The sequence below is a fragment of the Protopterus annectens genome, chromosome 2.part1 (genome assembly GCF_019279795.1).
Source record: "Protopterus annectens isolate FY-2018-M chromosome 2.part1, PAN1.0, whole genome shotgun sequence".
Lineage (NCBI taxonomy): Eukaryota > Metazoa > Chordata > Ceratodontiformes > Protopteridae > Protopterus > Protopterus annectens.
The window spans coordinates 1,593,659,825-1,593,682,191 of NC_056729.1; positions in this window are offsets into that span (position 1 = coordinate 1,593,659,825).

The window sequence follows — 22,367 nt, forward strand, 5'->3', positions numbered from 1 at the left end:
CAGAAGCTAGGGTTAAATGTTTTGAATGCAACCAGTGGGACCATGTAGCATATAGATGTCCACAAAGGCAAGGTGGGGAACAAAAGGTGAGGGAGCCAGTAAGTGAGAAGGACAAAATGCCAACAGTAGGTTGTCTTCAGACAAAAAGGGTACCAAACTATGACAAGAGGTTTTATCCTATCGTAGTGAATGGGAAAGAGGCCATTGTTAAGAGAGACACAGCCTCTAACATAACCATTGTGAAGTCTGCAATGGTTACGGAGGAGCATTACTTGCCTAGGCAGTCTACTCCAGTCAGAGCTTTAGGAGAGACCCCATTCCAAATACCTTTGGCTAGGGTTCACCTTGACTGGTAGGGTGGATAAGGTAGCTAACAAGTAGTTGTGTTTAAGGATATCCCTGCAGATGTCCTGATAGGGAATGATTTTTATAATGCAGTACCATGTGCTCATGCAGTTACACACAGTCAGGCTTGGAGACAAGCATGTGGGTCTGGTAGCTTGGGGGAGACCCAGACAGTCCGCACACTTGCAGGCAGGACTGGTGAGGTGGCTACTTCAGGGAGGGAGCTACCCTGTAGCAGTGAGACTGAAGGTGAGCCACAGCTGCTTGTGGGAACTGATGTTCCCATGGACAGAGTGACTGCAAGGGCAGAGGTGAGTAGTAGTACCCAGGCTGACACTGAGGCACCGCTGTCAGATGATGCCAGACTTCCTGTGGAAGGGAATAGCTGAGAAGAGTTACAAAGAGAGAGTTGAGGCAGGCTCAGATCTCAAATCCTACATTACAAGGCCTAAGGCAGGCTGCTTGTGAGGTACCTGATTCTCAAGGGAAGGTGGAATCTGTATACTGGGACAAAAGATTACTGTATAGAAAGTGGACCCCTGAGGGAGGGCTAGAAGGTGAGAGGATACAGCAGTTGGTATTGTCTAAAGCCTGCCATCTGGCACTTCTGACCATAGCCAATGATATTCTCTTTGCAGGTCATATGGGCATAAAACATACAAAGAGACATATTATGCAGAACTTCTATTGGCCTGGAATTTCCATGGATGTAACAGGGTACTGCAGGACTTGTGAATAGTGTCAAAACGTAGGCAAGGCAGGAGACAATGTGAAAGCTCATCTGATGCCTTTTACTGGGATTGAGAAGCCATTTCAGAGGGTAGCTATGGATGTTGTGGGACCTCTGAGTACTCCATGTTCCACAGGTAAAAAGTATATCCTAGTGGTAGTACATTATGCTACAAGAAACCCTGAGGCAGTGGCTTTGTACTTCATTGAGGCAGAAAAGGTGGCAAATGATTTGTTAAAGATTTTCAACAGGATAGATTTTTCAAATGAAATACTGACTGATAGAAGTGCCAATTTCATGTCAGACCTGCTGGCTTGTCTGTGGAAGTATTGTGGGGTGAAGAACTTGAAGACCATCCCCCACCATCCCCAGATTAATGGTCTTGTTGAGACATTAAACTCTACACTCAAGTCCATGCTATGGGCATTTGCAGACCAGTTTAAGAGAGAGTGGGACAAATATTTGCCCCCATCTGTTGTTTGCTTACAGAGAGGTTCCCCTGGAATCCGCTGGTTTTTCACCCTTTGAGTTGCTGTGTGGGCATACGGTGAGGGGGCCTCTAGATTTAATTCATGATGAGTGGGAAGGTGAGTGTAAATCTCACAAGGAGTCTGTTTTGGCCTATATCCTAAACCTCAGGACAAGGCTCAGGGAACTCATGGACTTGGCCCAGGAGAACCTGGCAAAAGCCCAGCAGCAGAAAAACATCTGGTATGACAGGAATGCTCTAGCTAGAGAGTATGCTATAGGGCAGCAGGTGATGGTTCTCATTCCTATCAGACACAACAAGCTGCAGGCAGATTGGGAGGGACCCTAAAAGGTGGTAAGGAAGGTCAGTGATGTTAACTACATGGTAGAACTGATAGGCAGGAGGCAGGGGCACAAATCATACCATGTTAACATGATGAAACTTCACCATGATAGGAAAACCCTTGTGCTGAGTATTTGCTGTGGATTGCAGGAGGAGCCTGAGGGTAATCTGTTGACTGATCTCCTCAGTGAAGCTTGGAATGACACCTCAGTGGAAGGGGTAGCAATGTCCCAGCAGCTTTCTCCTACCCAGGTTCGAGAAATCCAAGCAGTGTTACAGGAGTTTGTGGACATGTTCACTGGGAAACCAGAGTGCACTCACGTGGTGCAGCACCTGGTGGATATAGGACCACAAAGGCTTATTAGACAGGGCCCTTACAGGGTGCCTGAGACAGTCAAACAGACTCTGAGGGACGAAATACAGGAAATGTTGGAACTAGGGGTAATGCAGGAGTCCAACAGTCCCTGGGCCTCCACAGTGGTGCTGGTGCCAAAGAAGGATGGCATTACCAGGTTCTGTGCAAACTACAGGAAATTAAATAGTCACACAGAGTCAGATGCTTACCCCATGCCTTGGACAGATGAAGCCCTAGAACAGCTGGGTGGGGTTATCTTACCACCACTGATCTTACCAAGGGTTACTGGCAGGTGCCCTTGATTCTTGGTGCTAGAGAGAGGTCTGCCTTTTTTGACTCATTTTGGCTTGTATGAGTTCATAAAGATGCCCTTTGGGATGAAAAATGCCCCAACGACTTTCCAGAGGCTGGCAGAACATATCCTAGCAGAAGGATTTGCCCTTGCTTACCTAGATGATATTGCCATCTACAGCCATTCCTGGCAAGAGCACCTTCAGCATGTCAGGGAGGTGCTGGGCAGACTACAGAGGGCACCGTTGACCATTAAGCCCAGCAAATGGCAGATGGGTATGGCAGAGGTCTCCTACCTAGGACATAGAGTAGGGAGGGGTAAGATCAGGCTAGAACCTGCCAAAGTGGAAGCCATTCAGTTATGGCCTGCACCTGTTACCAAAAAGCAGGTGAGGGCATCTTTAGGGACAGCAGGGTACTACAGGAAGTTTGTCCCCAGCTATAGTACCATAGCTGCTCCCCTCACAGACATGACAATTAAAACAGTCCAGATAAGGTAGTGTGGACCACAGCATGTGAACAGACATTCCAGTAGCTTAAAGAAGCTTTGGGAGGACCCCATGTCCAGATTAGAGCAAATAATTTGTTGTGCAGGTGGATGCTTTGAACCATGGGGGTGGGGGGTTTACTTAGCCAGATTCCTTCAGAGGGAGAAGAGCACCCAGTGATTTATCTCAGTCATAGGCTCCAACCCAGGTAGGATTGCTATGCAGCTGTAGAAAAGGAATGTTTACTCATAGTGTGGGCACTGCAGATACTTCAGCATTATCTGTATGGAAGGAAATTCAGTGTAGTTACAGATCAGAATCCCCTAACTTGGTTATATCGAGCCAGCCAGCAAAATGCCAAGTTACTAAGGTGGAGCCTAGGGTTGCAAGCATATGATATGTCAGTGCAGCACCGCAGTAGGATTAGCAATGCCAATGCAGATGGGGTCTCAAGACAGAGAATGGGGTACAGTATATTCAGATAGACCTTACCCTCTCAAGCAACATTTCTCAAGAGACACTTGAAAAACTAGCTTGAGTTCTCGGAGGGGGGGTGAGGAAAAACTGAGGGGCTGCCAGCCCAGCCAGATAGAATTGTATAAATAATTCTATGTCATTGTAAATATTAATATGATCCACAGGCTTGTGTAACAAATGTAAGAAAGCTGTGTTATGTTCTGAGCTTCAAAAATGTAACCACAGTGCACTCTGCTGGAAGAAAGCTGATGAGTAAAGCGTGTTATGACTGTTTGATCTCAAGCTAGGAGACAGGGTGTCTGGGCTAGGACATTATTTCTATTGTTCTAAGACAGAGATAATTACTAAGCTTTACATGTAAATTGTCTTTTATTGCTGTGGCTCCCCAGCAGGTGCAGATTATGAAAAGAAATATTAAAATTTTAAGTTCTGTGAACCTGGGAAACTTAAGTACAAGTGTCAAAAATGATGTAATCTGAAATGAATCAGCAATAATGTGTATTATCAATTTAAGACTTTCTCAGAGAGAAAGATTTAACATTTTGTATTTTGTTCTGAAGCTGACAAGAACTCACCAGCAGTTTGCCTAGTAAATAGAATTTAGAACATAGTTTCTGTTCGAGACAGATTGGAATATGGCCAGATTAGTCTAGCTGTTTTCTATATTTATGTGAGACTATCCTACAATATTGTTTCAAAGGATTTTCCCCTGATCTCTGAACACACTATTATTACTGTGTTGAATTGATGAGTATTGTCTTGTGTTTTTATTTATTATTAAACATTTTAAACTTTTTAACTGTAGTTGGTTTGTGTGTAGAGATATTTAAGCTCTTAAGAGTACTTGCATATATTTGGTGATACTGTATAGGCCACTCCTAAATAGCTTTCAAGTCTCAGTCACACTTACTATTTGGATAACAGTAACATTGCACAGTAGAATTGGACACCCTTTGATAAGGGCCTTTAGAATAGCTGATAAGAGTAGTTGGTGGCTTGTGGTGCTACTGTATAGTATTAGAAGGGGGCATGACTGGAGAACCAGTGCCAGCCTTCCTCAGGAGTTTCTGTGTTTGTATATAAACCAAATCTCAAAGTGTGTGTGTGTCAGCTAGTTGGGCAGGGACACGAAGTGCTGGTTGGACAGAGAGGGTACTGGAGGTTTTGGCTTGACTACTCAGCTGAGATTTGAACCCTATAGCTGTGCCAGTGCGGAGTCATATTGGGGATATGGAGAGAAACCAGCCCCAGACTGAATGTGATCTCTGTGTGCTCTTAAGGGAACTTGTACTTTACCGTGTGTGTACTTGTTATCCTCCCAATGTGGACACCCCTCAGTGTTGCTAGTGGCGAGGATTGAGGCTCCTTGATTACTGGCCAGTGTACGGGCATCACAATACTCAACTAGGATCACTTGTTTGTGTGTTTCAGTAGACGATATTCCATTTTTTACTCGTGTGGACTACCTACTATTTTCTATTTAATTATTTTGTAGCACGTATCTTACGGTTATATTTTACAGTTCAATTTTTATTAAGTGAACCAGATGCATAACATAATTTAGGAAATGAACATCACACCCTCCACACTGCAGAGTTTCTTCTTGGTTTTTACTTTATGATTTTTCCTACCCATAAACTTTGGAAGGCTGCGTTTGGATACTTGACATTTTGGATAATCAATGTTTGGGTAACTGACTCTCTACTGTATAGGCACAAATCAAATCATAGATCAATAGGCTAGATAGAAGAGATGCTCTCACTATCCTGCTCAGAAAGCTAAAGTATTATATCCAGGCAATACAATACTGTGCATATTTCTGCTGTGAAACATCGACTTACCCAATACTGATAAGATGAAATGCCAAAAAAATAGTTCAAGAAACACAGAAAGGTGAAACAATCCCAAAACAAGTGAATTATTGCTGTTACTTGCTTAAAGTTGTCCTGACAATGATTTTTTATGCAGAAAAATGATCACTGTTATGTTTTTCATACTTGTTTCTTTGGGCTACTAATGGCTAAGTAATTTCACCGTGACCATCTGCAGAGGAGCCACTGCATTCATTCATGTTTTTTCTGGTCCCCACATGGACATAAGCTCCTCATGCACTCAGTAAACCTAACTTCTCTTCTTCCATGATTTGATTTTAGCTCTACCATGTCTGCTGATCATCTTGTTGATCTCAGCAGCTCTGTCCATCTGTGCTCTAACGGGGTAAGATCTGATAGAGCATAGCCATCATTTAGGCAGTCACCAGGACACCAGGTTTCCTTTTGTTATGCATCCATTGTTGCCCTCTGCATTCCTACAATAGCCTAAGGGGTGGATGTGTAATAAGGTGGAACAAAGGTATGTTTCATGCTGTCATGAGTAATGGTCCTTTCATCCTATCAAAGTCACTCCCCATTTGATAGAAGATGTCTCCATATATATCTGGTCTCCACCAAGGAAAGTAAACAGAGTGCTTTTCTCTGTACACAGGCCCCAACCCTCCCCTTCTCCTTCCACAACCAGATTCTCCACTGTCTTGAGTCAGTAATCAAACCCAAGGTTAGCTGGCCTTGAGTCATGGTTTCATTCCTTTATGTCACAGAGCTGACACTTTCTCAGAATGTTTGTCTACACCTGTATTTTTTGGGGGACTTCTTCTCACTACCCTGTTACCTATTCATTTCTTTGCTCATTTAAGTCTGATTGTCTGGATTTGCTTATGTCTTCATATTATGACTTATTACATGCTGATGATTTTCTGTTATCTACAACTGATCTTCTTCTGTCTGAGTCTCTGTTTATAAACTATGCACCCTGGTTACCCTTTAACACATTCTCAGTGGACCCATCCAGTTGTAAGCTTTATATAAATCAAGACAGACAAGAAGCACAACATAAGTTGGCTCTAAGTAACAATCTGCAGCATAATTTATGAGCAGATGTATCTCTATCCTCACAAAATGGCTTGTCTGTACAGAAACCAACTATGTGAGCACGTGCAGACAGCTTATACAAAGTAAGGGCAAGTTGTTGAAAGAATTAGGATGCAGGCAAAGTTAAATAGGGAGAATGTATACAAAATACAATGGGATTAGTGCAAATGATGGCCACAGTGGTGTAGCAGTTACCACTGTCACCTCACAGCAAGAGTTTTTTTGGTTTGATTCTCGGCTGGAGTTTCTTCTGTGCGGAGTCTGCATGTCCTCCCTGCGACTCAGTGAACTTTAAAGACAGGCAGGTAGGTGCATGTATATGTGCCTTCTGTGAAAGTTGGGTGCTGGGCTGGCAACTTGGCAGCATAAAACTCCACTGCCAATCAATTTGCAGACCGGTGATCTGCTGTGGCAACCCCTAACCGGTAAAAGCCGAAAGACATTGCTAGTGCAATACAGAAGAAATGTAGTCAAATGTGCTTATGTCACAAACAATATTTTAAACATAAATGCTTCTATACTGATGTGATAATAGTTAATTCTGTTCACAATTTTTGACCAATGCACATAAATAAAAAAGGCATTCTAACAAAGGATGTGAGAGGGGCACAAAGCAACAATGTAACAAAGGGGAGTAAATGTGATATAGATGTTAATAACATGCTGATTTGAGATAACAGCTAGCCAGGACAGTGGATACATTAGGGGCTATTGGCATATACTGTAATTACTGACTATGACATGTGTATATGGGGAATATATGAGTGCTAACTGACAGCACTGCTTTATTCTCCACTTCATCATGTATAAATAAGAAGAAAAGAACCCTACAGCTGTTGTATAATGCACATCAGAAAGGGACATGTTTTTGCTAACTGTTGTCATTTGACAACCACAGAAACAGGTATATTATCTTGAAACATATATTAGTACAATAATGTGCTGTATATTCCTGCAAATCCTAAACAGAAATATAATAACACTCAAAATACATTAATGACAAATGACAACATGGATCTTATGACATTCATTAGTTCATGGGCTCCATTCAAAATGGATCACGGCTACTACATGATTATACTTGGCATGCTCACAAGACATTACAGCAAACACTGCCATAACAGCATATAAACAACATAATCATACAAGAAAGCGTCCTAACTCAGGCCCAATCACGCCTTATGATGATTTTGCATCAGGCCATACAGTAAGAAATGTTATGCAAGCCCTCATGGCCTATAAAGCTCTGCGGTGTGAAGAAATGGATTACAGTAATGCATAAATGTTTGGATGAAAAACAAACTCAACCTTTGCATCTTGCCAGGCTTGAACACATGCCAGAACAGATATCGGAAACCTGTTATCAACCTTTGATGCCACAGAAACAGTCCAGAGGCTGTGGTTAAACAGAGATCTTAATTGGCCTGAGAGGTCCTGATTTAAGCTGTTTCAGAGGCATCTTTGTATATCATTGGACCCCACTGAAGCCATGTTTTTAGCTTTAGGGAGTGCAGTAGAAACCTATTCTTTAGTGATAATTGGCTGTGGAGTGGTGGAGGTTATTTCTTTGCGGAGAAATGGGCATGATGGGGAGGTGAAATTTTAGCTGAATTTATCAGACAGCAGATTTGTTATACCTTCTGGTTGAGTATAGGTGATGCTGTCCACAACTAATTCTGCACATTGTTGGGTGTTGCCATTAAGATTGCAAACATAACTGAAAAATACCTTATGGTTATACTTAGCTTTGGAGGCTATTTTGTCTCAGAATCTGCTTTCAGAATCTTGACTAGTTCCCTGATTCACTTGTTTAGACTAACAAGGGACTTTTTGTTGTGTTGTGCACATTCCCCTTTATTTCTTGACAGGATTTTCTTTCTTGTGTTGTACAACCTATTAATATTGGGGGTCCACCAGGGTGGCTTGTTTTTTGTGGTTTGATCTGTGCTTATTTCGGTGCAGTACTGATGTTCTTATGCAGTTGCTTATATCATCATACAGGGCTTTTGTTATGTCTCTGCATAGGCTTCTGAGCTTTCTGGGTTTCGGGGATCTTGGAAACTAGCTATGCCATCCCTTAATAGGGAGTAATTTACCTTAGAGAAGTTCTTAAATTTGTTGGTATTGTGGGGGGGGGGGGTCTAGTTTTACCTTTACTTCAAGGAAGACCACTTTGAGATCTGATGTTACCAGTGAAGACTTCACACCTGGGGGGGGGGGGGGCAGTGCAGCACTCAGTGATATTTGTAAGTACCAGAACTAGGATATTTGTACCCCTAGTCAGGGTGCAGACCGGCTGCTGCAGAGCATTTCATTTTACAAAGTCTAGAAATCTTTGGGCCTACATATTCATGGCCATGTATGCCTCCCATTTAATGCGGGGGTAGTTAAAATTAGCCACAAGAATGATACTTGGGTGGATGGTAAGTGATTCTAGTAACGTCAAGTATGATGTTTGAGTTTCCTGGTTCATGGTGGGGGACCTGTAGCTAACAAGAATATGGTTATGGATTTTTTAGTAGTTTGTTGGACATGGAGTAGCTCAGGCATGCCATATCATCTGACCATCTATAAGGTGTGCTTATCCTTTATGAAGACAGATATACCTCTGCCTTTTGCTCTTTCATGTTCACTGGGGGGGGGTCAGAATGTATGAAAGGCATTATAGCCACGTACAGCTAGAGTGCTTTTCCTTGGTATAGAACCATGTTTCAGTAACTTCAAGATATCAGCATTTTCCAGGATGAGGATCACTTCTAGGGAGTGCAGTTTCTTGTTGAGACTCCTAGCATTGAGCAGTAACACCTTTAGGTTGCCCTAAGTAGCTTTTGCTGTACTGGAAGGTTTGTCTTCTTGGGCACTGTAAGGGTGGATAATGTTTTGGCCATTATCTGAAAGCCTAACAGTGAATGGTGAAGACCATTTCTGGCAAAGCAGTGTGGCCTGTCAACCATATCCTCCAAGCTGTCAAGTTTTAGATCCCTTTAGAATGACACCAGTAGCTAAGCTAGTTGCTACAGTCCATCGATTTCTGTTAGAATTGGGACATCAACCTTGGAGACAGTAGAATGCTGCCCAATGCTAGGCTCATACCTGCTTGTAACACATATTCTGAGGGCTCAGTCACATTTATCTTCATAGAATCCAAGGAGGTATGTCTCAGGTCATTCACGCCCATGTGGACTATGACAGAGTTGTATTGCTGCGCAGGGGTAAGTGACCTAACTGCTTATGTGATCTGGCAGATTTTGGTCCTGACAAGCAACTAACTGTAACCATCTACTTTTCCAGCCTGGTAAGAGAGACATCAGTGTGCTGCACAACAGAGTCTTCTATAACTAAAATATTGGGTAGTGCAGTGTTTTGCCTATAGGATTGGTAGTTGAGACACAATGAAATGTGGCTTTATATGCTGTGATGGGAATTGTCTTGTTTGTATGTATGCAGAGTTTCTGAGAACTGCATCTGAGAGGCATTTGTGGTTTGGGTAACTTACCTGTGAACACCTCTGCATATGGGGGTCTATATGCCCAGTCCTTTCAGGGTGCAGTGATTGGTATGTATGTGTGTGTGCGTGTGTGTGCGTGTGTGTGTGTGTGTGTGTGTGTGTGTGTGTGTGTGTGTGTGTGTGTGTATGTGTGTGTGTGTGTGTGTGTGTGTGTGTGTGTGTGTGTGTGTGTGTGTGTGTGTGTGTGTGTTGTTTGTTGCTTCTTTTTCTGGTTGTATGTGAGAGTCTGGCCTCCAGTGTCAATGTGTAACTACATCTCTTGCATATTCTATTTGCTTATCTGAGAATTAAGCGGTTGTCAGTGTACATAAGGCAATTGCTACATTGCCTCAGGATACTAATGTCCACCAAACTAGATGCAGAGATAGCAGGAAAGTACCTATCCATGGTTAGAGATACTAATGTGTACTTTGCAATGGATAGGAATGGAGGATGTTTGTAATTGGATGAGGGAACTGTGCTTACTTTGGTATAATCTACAGCTAACCTATCCAGAGAAGCTGCCCAGTGCCTAAACCAGATGCTTTTTGAGCAGCAATAGTCCTGTGTGCTATAATAATGTAATGTTGACCTAAATAGTCCTAACTAAATGTGTTTATGCTGCTCACCATGCAAACTAGCTGCCCATGACTAGTGCGGGACTGAGGTAAAGTTCAGAGGTAGTTTTTATAGAGAAATTTCAACTTCTGGTGAGTGTATATATACAAGGCACCACTAACTGCCACTGCAGGGAGAGCAGCTTCACACAAATGTGAGGCTTATATACAATCATAAAAAAGCAAGTTTTACATTAACTGTGTCCTAAGGCTAATCAGTTAAGCACACAATGAGCTCTCTATCAGCAATTCACAGCTCAGACATGTGAATTATATGAACATACCACATAGGAAATGTTACTTCGCAACCTTAATTTTAACATTATACACTGTGTACATTACAACTAGCAGCATAATAAATGATGCAATGCTGAACAGAGATGTGTTGTTTTAACGTATTCTGTGTCATGATTTATACATATGTCATGAAGCCAGAAATTTTCACTTGCTCAAGAGAAGATTAGCTGTGCATAGTGCAGTGAAACTAAGAACAGCAGCATGAAGGACACCAGAGTAATGCAGCCGAAGGCAAAAACTCAGAAGATTTGGGCATAAGCTGTGTACGTCCATTCCCCCTAAGTTATGGGTGCCAGGCCTTGTGCAGATGCTGAATAGACAGACTGATGACCTAGAAAGGGGAAGAGACATACACATAGAGAGAGGGAGGCAAGGAATGAGTAGATTATGACATCATCAGGATAACTGTGACTCGAAACAATATGAAGGTAACAGCAACACATAAAATGGGTTAATAAAAACAGTCAATAACAGTTTGACAGATATCTGGATTAGAACCCTTGAAAGTATGCAGAAATCAATGTATAGATCTGAGCATTATCTCAGGACTCCACAAAGGAGCTCCTAATTCACACATTTTAAATAACATAGTTGAAGGAACAGTGACAACTTACTGAAGTGGAAGGGGTAAAGACACTTCTCAACCTCTTAGAGCAAGAAATCTGACAAAGCCTAAAATAATGGGAGACAAAGTCCCAAAAATAGGAACACATTTTAAATATTGCTCTTATAAACTTCCTAAGTTGCTAGAATACCAGGTTTTATGTTATAAATATTTCTCTTATAAACTTAGAAAGTTGCTAGAATAATACGTTTTGTGTTATCATGCACATCCTGAATGATATAAAGTTTGAAACTCATATGTCTGCCATTATTTAATAATGTCAATCCTGAATGATTTATCAGAAAAATGACACATTTTAGAGAAACTGACCAAAAATATGAGGCAAAAATCTGGACATTCTGTGAAAATCTGGACAATCGAGTATGGTGAAAAATGAGAGAGAAATAGAGAGAGAAATTGTTTACGAAACATTTTGAACCATCTTTATGGTGTGCTACTCTTATGTGTTTCCTTATTATTACTATGTCATGCTCTGTACAATAAGGTATTTGCTATAGGGAGCAGGAAGGGGTAGGAGAGTACAAACAAGATTAAGACATAAGCAGGGTAAGGGGAGGGTTACTGAGTCTCACTGTTGGGCATGGAACGTTTTTACAAAAGCTTTCTTACTTCACTATTGCAATGCTTTACTTCACTATTGCAATGCTATGTTCATGAAATGCAGTAACACATGATAGTATACACATGATAGGGATATAAAATGACAGGAAATAATAATCTGACATGCAGCAAAAACATCAGTCTACAGACAGGAGAATTATCTTGATACATCACTTAGGTGGTTCTACTTCATTTCGTCTAAAAGTCTAAAAACTGTTAGAATAACTGTTTCAAATGGGTGCCTTTACTCTGTATTCCTATAGTGCAGTAGATTTAAGCACATTTGCATGAAGGGAACTGGATAAGTGTGGGTGAGGGCAAAAACTCACCAGATTTTGCCATAGGACATCAAATGCTATTCACCACCAATCAGCACTGGTGTACGGTGCCAAGCTCCACAGAAATGAGGACAAACAGTGTGTCATGAGTGATTCTTTTTTTTTGCCCAAATTAAACATGTGATAAAGGATACATAGGACAGTGGTGAAAATGGGAGGCAAGCACAGGGTAGGACATGGGGGAAAGAATACAGGAATTTGCACGATGGTGATGGAAGAGAACCATAGCTATCCACTTGTTTACAACATGGATATAGAATTGTATGTAGGATTTCATGACTCTGTAAATTTATCACACCAGTGATGGGTGACAACAACAGAATAATGCTGTATAGTCGAAGTCGAGCAAATCAATTGTGTCAAGATGACACATTGGTGAAGTAGTGGGAAGCTATAAATGGGGCATCATTTTTTTTTTTTTTGTGAGACAGCTGTCCATTTTTTTTTTGAGAGAGAGAGAGGAATGTTGGGGAAGGAGCTTAGCAATGAGAGGGTCAGTTATGTAGGATAGGTTAGGTTGGTATCACTGCACCAGCAGTTGGGCCAGAGTTACCTGACACAGGTAGAGTAGGTAGAGAAGGAGCTGTTGAGGCAGTGGTGACAGACTGGGAACCAGATGGTCTGTGCTGTCTGTGGTGGTGCAGTTGCAGCCACCTGTGGAGGTAAGGCAGGCCTAACCCTAATAGTCAGTCTCCTTTCTATGTTGATGGTTATTTTTTTTTCAGCAGTAATGTATTAAAAAATAAATTATATAAATATATAAAGACAAGAGAGCATTAGATCAACAGTATGTCATTTTTGTTTCAGTACATAAACCAGTACGAGAAATTTATATACATGTATGTGTATATATATATATATATATATATATATATATATATATATATATATATATATATATATATGTACATCTTTGCCACAATCTGATATTATGGGAAGGCATTACTGCGTTAAACACTAGTATGCTTTATGGTGCTTATTATAATGACTGTTGCAGGAAAAATGGTATGGCTTGTGACATATTGGGCTGTTTGGACATAGGCTTATATGTTCCCGAGGCATTTACAAGCTAGTTCCCCTTTTTTATAAGGCTATACACCATAATTTTGAGGGAGCCATTCCCATAGCCTTGCCCACTGTTCCTGACCATTGGAGGTGATTCCCTAAACTACCATTCTTTCTGATGATCTTTGAGACAGTATACCGAGAATCTTCCCATCGAGATCTCCTGCCTTCCCACATAATTTCATTCTTTTATTCAAGGCCAGCGGGAGTCCTCCTTTACTATCTCTCCCGGTAGTCCATTGGCAGCATAGAGTCTTTGGTTTAAGTCTCCTCCAATTGTGGTGTTCTTAATGGCAGATTTTTGAGGTGGTTCTCTTAATTTTCTGTGGCTCTTGCGGATCTAGATTTTTGAGGTGAAGCATTTTCCTCATTTCTTGGTCAATTAGAGCTGTGAATAGAGGAGTTCAGTCACTGGGGACAGATGTTTGAGATAGAGCTGGAGTTCTTTCAGTCAACTGGGCAGCATAGGTGTGGCCTATCCTGCTGCTTTTTTGTTGTCGAGGAGCTTTGTGGCAGCTCATTAACTGCTCAATGATGGGTCAGATACATAGATATGGAATCATTGGGGGAATATATTGATCATGATGGATGATGATGGGGCCTCATAGATCCCTTGGGCAATGTATCAACTCCCTAATACTTTAGCTGGTGGTGTTACTAATCTTCTAACTACTCCCTACCATCCCAGAGGAACTTCAACTACTTACTGTCTCCAGTGGGTCCCATTAACTGGTAACTGCCTTAAGTACTATTTTTTCCAAGCATATTTGGTAGCATTTTTTAGCGGTATTTTATGCTATTTGTATTTTTTCTTTTTTCCATTTTTTCTGTGAGACTCTGAAGGATATCCAGTTATCCATTTTCTAGTTTTCTATGAGTGCAGTTTGTGGTCATCTGCAAACTTTGTTTGCTATCTCTTTCTTTGTTGTCTGCAAACTTTGCAAAAGTAGAATTGAGCCAAGGTGGAAGTGGGCAAGAACTGAGACTGGAACAAGAGTGGGCCCACAGGAGTGGCACTTAACTCACCTCTGACATTGCCAGGAACTCTCCCAGTTTTTCTGAGACTCTTTAACCCTGTGGGTGATGCCAGTTTACAGCCCATCTTGTGATGTATGGGTTAATTTGTTTGATACGGTGAGGCATCAATATCAAAAGAGGGGTCGAGGTGATGCTCAAGGCCTCATCCTCTTCCCTGACTGTTTCAAATGGACTGTTTTTCAATCAGTCAACCAAGTTTGTTTGGCAAAAAAAAATTCAAAAAAACAAACTAAGCATGTCTGCCAAAGTCCAAAATTTTAAGGATGGATATAATTATGGTCTATTATGATCCTCTCCATGGCTTTGCAGATAAAGGCTGGGGCTTAATGGGGGGCAGAATTTTCCAGCAGTGGAGGCACCGCCTTTGTGAAGTGGGACCACAGTTGCAGTGCACCACACCTGGATGCACCAATCCAGAGGAGAGACTATATCCAGAGGGCTGTGGGTGATTAAACAGCTCCTCGTTGTGGGTTTAAGCCTCGTTGAGTTGTGTAGACACCCACGGGGGGGTCCTGTTTTTTTTTGCTTGAGTTTTTCTCTCAGCAGTTCTCACTTGTGTTGGGGGCTGTTTGGATTGGGGCTGCGCTTGGTATCTCCTTCTGGGGGGGGGGGGGAAGTTGCACTGGAAAGTTCAGCCAGTATGTTGGCAATGTCTGTGGGATGTCAGTAATGATCACATCATTTCACATCATTTTATCTGAGCATATCTTAGGAGTTTCCTTTCAGGTTTCTAAAATAAAGAAGAAGGCCTTATGATTGTCTTTGAGTCTTTTTTTTTTTCTTCTCAAAATTGCTTTGATTTTTATGAGAGAGCTCTTAGTTTTTTACTTATAGTGATCAAGGGTGTCTTACCATCCACACTAGTAAGATTGAGTAGTACCACCTGGGAATCATACCCATGAAGAAAAAGATAAAATGTTAACATTTGGTTACTGACTGTCAATGCCACAGCACAACTTATTTTTTAACTTTGTAGTTAGAGGTATAGTCATTTAAGAATGAATTGAGATATACTTAAGAAATGCCTGTATGTGTATGTGTTTAATTAGTCCAGGAATTATATTTCTATGTAAAAGGCAATATTTGTAAATACATTTCAGATGCATGGAGTTGTATGACATGACTAATACATGGTGGGTTATGTTACATATATACTTCACAAGACATACTGATCTAAACACATGCTTCTGATATGTGATAACTCATAATAATTATAACAAAAATATTGGGCCAATCATACCTATGCAAGTGCATTCTAATTTAAATATCACAATTATCATGTTTAACATAATTTACACACATTATATTGAGCTTATTTAGTAAGCATTAGTGATACATTTGGTGCAATGCACATAGATATGGTACTCATTTGTAATCAGTGTTAATCAAATGTGGCAAATGGAATTCTGACCTCTATGTAAAATTATCTGTAAATTGGGTTTGATTGCTGCATCAGCTGTCCTCTGTCTCTAAGATTACTATACTTACACTTTTGCTACAGCGAAAGTTACTTCACAGGTGCATTTCTTCACTGAGTGGTATCCAGAGTGCTCTCAGCCAGGCTCGTTTGTGTTACAGAAGACATCCCAAATACATTTTTTTCACTTTTTTCCTTCAGGCATTAAACATGTTTGCTTGCTGCTGAGTGGAGTGCAAATTGAAAAGGCATTAGAAAATTACCTTGTATGGCAGAGTAACACATTTAATGGACATATGCAGCAAGGAAAATAGCAATTATAGCATTAGCATGACAGTTTCTTTCTGTTCACATCTGCTTGCAACATTGCAAGTAGCATTTAGCTGACACATCATCAAGATTCAGGTAATGGCAATTGTTCTGAAAGGGGGCACACAGAGAATGACAGGAGGTCATTCTTGCCACAGTAATACAATTACTCATGACATTAAAATTTACAACATAATGTATAACTGTCTTGGTGAATACTTGTGAGATAGAAATAATGTCTCCAGCATATATGACACATACGGCCACTTTACTCATGTTACTGCTTTTGTGTTATCACCCTTTACAAAATGTCATATGTGACAACATCCATAGCACATATTAGTAATAAGAAGATGTGAATTTACAACATCACCTTTATAACATTAATTCACAGGGAGTACCAATAAGATTTTTATCATTTATCACAGACTTTAGCCTGTTTATTTTAAATACTACATTAGGTGTCAATATTTATTCTAAATCCATTCATAAACATTATTTGCAAACTGGATTTGAGTGCTGCATTATGTGGTCTCTTTCTATAAGCTCACTTCACTTACATCTTGTGCCACAGAGATAGTTATCTGACAAGTGGAATTTACTCACTCAGTACTGCCCAGAGTGCTGATGAAAGCACACCAGTGCCAGTCTCAACTGTGCCGCTGATAGCATTCCAAATTAAATTTGTCAATGTTTACCTTAGGAAGTGAACTGTTGTTGACCGCTATGAACCGCTACCAGTCAAAAGTGTGCAATGCCAAATGGCATGCAAAAGATGAAGAAAAAAAAGGGAAAAAATATTTATTTCTAAATAAAAGACAGACTATGACATAATTAGTTAAAATGTACATTAGTGATGTTTCTTCAACTTTGTTGTCTTGCAATATGTACATATTACCCTTAAACATCAGTACTTTCACACAAACAGAATCCACTCTAGATTTGAACCCTATCACACCAAGGCATTAACAACACGCCATTGAGATTGTCATCAGTATTTACCACAGACACATACATTTACAGTGAAGAACAAAAAGTAAACTACATTTACTCAAGATGTGACATTGTATGAATTTGTATTAGACGTGCAACAGTCCTTTGTAATTTGCACTTAGATGTGTGGATGAATGTGATATTGGCAGCAATTAAGCTAATCATCTCTCATATGATATAAAAATATTTACAACATTGCAGCTTTTTTCTCCTCTTTATTTTTATAGCATCATTCCATTATCCATGATTTTCTAACAAGATTACTGTTATTCTCATTTATTTTCATATCTGTTTCACCAAGTAATGTACTTCCTTAGAACTGCAGACATATTTTACTTAGAGGCACAAAATGTGATCATAAACAATTCATACAAATACTAGGAATATTGTTCTCTTATGTCAGTCAATGTACTCACAGATTGTCTTGTAAATCTCTTCTCTCTGACACACCATTGGTACATCTAAGAGAACTGACTGTGAAACCCTGACTGTTCCTGCAGTAAAATTTATCATTCACACTTACAAACCCCTTAGCAGGTAACACTTTTCAATGCTCTTCCTTGCAGTGCTTTGGCATGTACAGGCAATAGTGTAGGTCCTTTCACCATGTTAACTACCCTGCACTTAGTGTAGCCTGTGGAATTCATGAATGCTAATTAGTTCACACCTCATTTGCATATCCACTGAGGGTTGAATCTGTACTATATAAAGGTAATTGTGAGGAAAGGAACGTGTATCAAAGTAGGGGAGACTGTTTTGCTCCAGAGAGCTTTATATTGATATTTTCTTTCAAAACATGTTTGTAGGTTAACAACTGACTTGCAACAAAGGTCTATTGCTGTTTTTCTTGCTTTATTTTAATGTTACTGCTGGATTGCATTTCACAATACACCTATCGGTTTATTGCCTACAATATTCTCCTTGGCTGTTGTCACAACCATGTTTCAGTTATTCATTAATGATTAAAAAAACTTGTATAGAATGCTACATGATATTTATAGGTTCATAGATTAGTACTAGGCTAACTGCCCTTGCGAGCCATTTTAAGCCTAGCCAGTTATCCCCTGTGAGATTCAAACCTTGTACCTTGTGTTTGCAAGGCAAACACATTAACCATTAGGCCATCCTCCCAACCCCAATGTTTTATCTGGGAAGCCAACCAGTTATTGCAGAAGAGGATTGTATTATTTATTAGCAGGGTTGGGGGTTGCAGTATTGGTCCCTCAGATTGTGTTGTTTGTGATATATTCCTGGCTGCCCTCCTCAGAAATGCATATCGCATGAAGGTTGCATCAATCTTTCATTTTATAGTGTATATTATTTTTGCTAATGCTGCAATGTACTACAGAGTTACACAAATGCTATCCTTGTCATATGTTTTAGCATTGTTTTTCATTTCCTTTCTTTTTATTTTTGCTGGGGGGATTCTGTATTAACTTGTTTGTACTTATATGGAGCCTTGCCTTTTCAATTATTCAATTATTTCAATTATTTTGTGATGATGGAGGGATACATTCATAGATATTTGTTTTATTAACAATCAGTTGTAGCTTATTTTATTTTTTCATTTGTGTTTCCTCTCATACAGGGCTATGGCTCATGAGATATCTGTACCCTGTAAACTGTCATACAGTGATGCCAAGAATTAAGTGATCATTGAGACACTACATGACACAAGTCATTCCTCTTACAGAGTTGCAAAGGTGACAAGTCCTCCCCTGACTGTATCTAGGAGCAGGTTGTCACTGATGTAAATAAAGTAGGAGGCCATCACTGTACATATCCAAAAATAAGACATAGGGCCAGTGACATGATCACATAAGGTGGCTGCAATTCCCCATAACATATAGCTATGGGGGGGGGGGGTTCTGCTACTGCATCACCAATGACTGAATCAGAGGAGTTCCAATCCACTGTCAGATATCCAGACAGCTCAGCACAGAGTGCACACAGAATTGCTGATCTTTGGGCTGACATGGAAGACAGCCTAAGTGTGCCTACTGCAGAACTTCCAGGTATGCAATATAATTAAATAATTTTCATTGTGTATATGTATGTATATGCATATGTATATGTATATGTAGAGCCAGAGAGAAGGGTTTACTAGAAGAGACACTAAGACAGAGGGGGTCAACTGGACAATACTCTTTTGCATGAGCTGTTTCTTATTCTGCAGCTGTCAAGGTGATTGTTTTTTGTTTCTTGTATTACTTGTGTTGTGTTGCTTATCAGCTGTGTTTCATCACCCTTTCTTAAATGTAGCGACAACTGGTTGTCTGTTTGCCTGACCACCTGCACATGGTAAGCACAACTTTTTCTTCTTATTAGTGTAGATGAGGTAGGCGTATGTATACGGGAAAGTCATTTTTTCCATTGCATTAGCATCTGTTCATTTTAACATATGTTTTACATAACAAAACTCTGATCAGTTTTTATTCTATTTTTTTTTCTTTCATATGTTGATTGCTTGTTATCATAGGTGATCCTGACAATGGCACTATGGAACTCCTACCACCTGATGTCAGAATATCGGTAGCCTCTGATGATGATGACAGGAATGAAGAGGCATGGTCTGGGGGTGCAGAAGGTCAGTCCAACAATATGTTTGTGCCTCCAATATTCCTTGACCCTTTTTTGGACACAATCAATATGCCTACACATACCCATGACAAAGAGGCTTCAGACAAAGGACTGACTGAGGGGGACACAGTTGATCAGGGTAGTGTGGTTACTCCAGATGCCTCATAGCCACAGTGAGGGTGAAGTGCCTCACAAGCAGGTTAGTAGAGGTGCTGGGAGGAGTTCTGATGTCCACCCTCCTCCAGATGTTGGTGTGGCAGTAGCTGTAAGTGTAGGGCTATCATGGGGCCCTAGGCATGTTCATTTAGGGACTCAGAAGAAATAGTGTGAGTACAAATCATTGTGCATTCTGACATGAGCCACTGCCTGACATGGTCATTCCTTGGACAGGATGAATGACACACTGGATTTGGCAGTATGTGTAATAGAATGACTGCCTGGGGTAGATATATCCTCTGCTGTTAGCCAATGTGGCTGTGTAAGATCTCAAGCCCATAGTGGCACTACTTATACTACTCTGTCAGTGACTGCAGTGTCCACACCAGGATGTGTTAGGCCATGTGGTCCACAATCTGGACATAGTCATGATGACAGCTCATCCAGCAGGCATCACTCACATTCATGTAGTACCCCAAATTCTAGCCAGGGCCATGGAACAAGCAGAGCAACGCCTGGCAGATGTAGTTCTTATGGTTGAGAGCAACAATTGTGAAATTATTACTCTATCATCCATGGCTCATACCTGTTCAAGATGCCATAATGTAGTGCTAGCACAGTGCTTGTGTTCATGCAAACACACACACACACACACACACACACACACACACACACACACACACACACACACACACACATATATTCAGAAGAAATTTGCCCATAATACCATACAAACAGGCAGATACACCCACACACACCCACACACACACACAGATACACACACACACACACACACACACACACACACACACACACACACACACACACACACACACACACACACACATTGTTCAAGTGATGATAACTGTACCCTCTCGTTTGCACATTTCTTTCTGACTTAGGGTTGCAGATATGTCTGATGCATAGAGTGGATAGCTAATGCTTGCTTAATCAGAAGCTTGCTTTAATGTAAAAGTATTGCAGAAGAAATATTTTTATTGATTGTTCCTACTCAGTTTGAATGATTGGCTATGTAATTGTTGACCTTCATTTTATTTCTGTTGGCATTCTTAGTAAAGCAGTAAAAGTTGATATTTAAGTATTGCTTATTGTGCAGATGATCTACTATTGACCTGCTCACTGGTTTATCTGGTCAACTAAAATGTTTGATGCAGTATTTGGCAAAATCTATAGCTGCTGTTCCAGCTTGGTGACATATTAGTATTTTCACATGACAGTAATCAGTTATATACCTCTTTGTTTCCATACAGGTTCCACACTTAGCTTGTAAATACATCAGCTACAAGATATTTTGGGGGGTTCTATCTGATACTAACAAAACACACCCATTATTTGGTTAAGTGAAGGTTATGGACTTTTGCAGGCATCAATTTTAATATTTCTATGTGCTTAGGCTCTTAGGTCTTCACTTAGGTAGTCAGTGTGTCTGCTTCCTTTGCCTCTTAGTGAGAGACATGGTGTATTGCATGCCTACTTCTGCCTGCACTATCTCCACCTGGTGCGTCTCCCTCATGTTCCTCATCTTTATGTGCTGGAGCTGCTGGCGCTGCCTCTAGTCCTGGGAACTGTGGCCCTGTCCCTTGTTGAAACTGTTTCCTGAGAATTATATTGTGCAACATGGCAGAGACTGTGAGTATTTGGGCAGAGGTTGCTGGGTCATACTGCAAGGCACCTCCTGATGTGTCTAGACACTGGAACCCTGATTTGAGCAAGTCAAATGCACATTCAGTGATATTCCTAGTCTGAGTGTGGACATCCTGTTGTATCCTTGGTTAGTGTGGTTGTGTCAGTTTCTCATTGGTGTCATGAGCCAAGGTTCAAGTGCATAACCTGCATCCTCTTGTGAATTAAAGATAATCTGACAGTTTATAGAGTGGTATCCTTTCTTGTTAATGTACTTCCTTCCCTGTTCACCAGGTGGGACTTTTATTTCTATGCATGTGCAATCTGTAGCCCCCAAAACTTCAGGGAGGTGTGCTATTGCATAAAATTCCTGCATGGTTTTTATTCTCTCCTCTGAGATGTGTGGGAAAGAGATATGCTCCCTTACATGTTGTAACATGAATTTAGAAAATGATGTAATATTCTAGAAGCTGAGGTCCATGACACCACTGATATATTCCCTGTGGGTATCTGGAAAGTGCTTGTAGCTAGTATATGTAATGCTACACATACCTTTATTTCCACTGGGATGGGTTGTCCACAGTTTCCCTGGGGCTTCAAGCATGGGTGGCAGAGGTTGCATATTTCTAGTGTTTCCCTGTCCACCTGGTATCTCTCTACAGTTTCTGTGTCCTGCAATCCATAATAAGTCGAAAGGGGGCTAAACACCCTTCTTCTACTTCTTGACTGAGGACTGGCAGTAGCAGCAGCAGCATCTTGAATTAAAGCCTGTTGCAC